Source organism: Herpailurus yagouaroundi, unplaced genomic scaffold (genome assembly GCF_014898765.1).
Source record: "Herpailurus yagouaroundi ecotype Mexico unplaced genomic scaffold, PumYag 566, whole genome shotgun sequence".
NCBI classification, from domain to species: domain Eukaryota; kingdom Metazoa; phylum Chordata; class Mammalia; order Carnivora; family Felidae; genus Herpailurus; species Herpailurus yagouaroundi.
Window position 1 is genome coordinate 2,849,631 of NW_024412783.1, and position 957 is coordinate 2,850,587.

A 957-nucleotide genomic window follows, 5' to 3' on the forward strand; every position below is an offset into this window, starting at 1 on the left:
TTTTTTTATCCATTCTGATACCCTATGTCTTTTGGTTGGCGCATTTAGTCCATTTACATTCAGTGTTATTATAGAAAGATATGGGTTTAGAGTCATTGTGATGTCTGTAGGTATCATGCTTGTAGCGATGTCTCTGGTACTTTGTCTCACAGGATCCCCCTTAGGATCTCTTGCAGGGCTCGTTTAGTGGTTATGAATTCCTTCAGTTTTTGTTTGTTTAGGAAGACCTTTATCTCTCCTTCTATTCTAAATGACAGACTTGCTGGATAAAGAATTTTCAGCTGCATATTTTTTTTCTGTTCATCACATTGAAGATCTCCTGCCATTCCTTTCTGGCCTGCCAAGTTTCAGTAGAGAGATCGGTTACGAGTCTTATAGGTCTCCCTTTATGTTAGAGCACATTTATCTCTACCTGCTCTCAGAATTTTCTCTTTATCCTTGTATTTTGCCAGTTTCACTATGATATGTCGTGCAGAAGATCGATTCAAGTTACGTCTGAAGGGACTTCTCTGTGCCTCTTGGATTTCAATGCCTTTTTCCTTCCCCAGATCAGGGAAGATCTCAGCTATTATTTCTTCAAGTACCCCTTCAGCACCTTTCCCTCTCTCTTCCTCCTCTGGAATACCAATTATGTGTATATTATTTCTCTTTAGTGCATCACTTAGTTCTGTAATTTTCTCCTCATACTCCAGCATTTTTTATCTCTCTTTTTCTCAGCTTCTTTTTCCATAATTTTATCTTCTAGTTCACCTATTCTCTCCTCTGCCTCTTTAATCCGAGCCATAGTTGTCTCCATTTTATTTTGCAGCTCGCTGATAGCATTTTTTAGCTCTTCCTGGCTGTTCCTTAGTCCCTTGATCTCTGTAGCAAGAGATTCTCTGTTGTCCTTTATACTGTTTTCAAGCCCAGCGATTAATTTTATGACTACTATTCTGAATTCACTTTCTGTTAGATTGC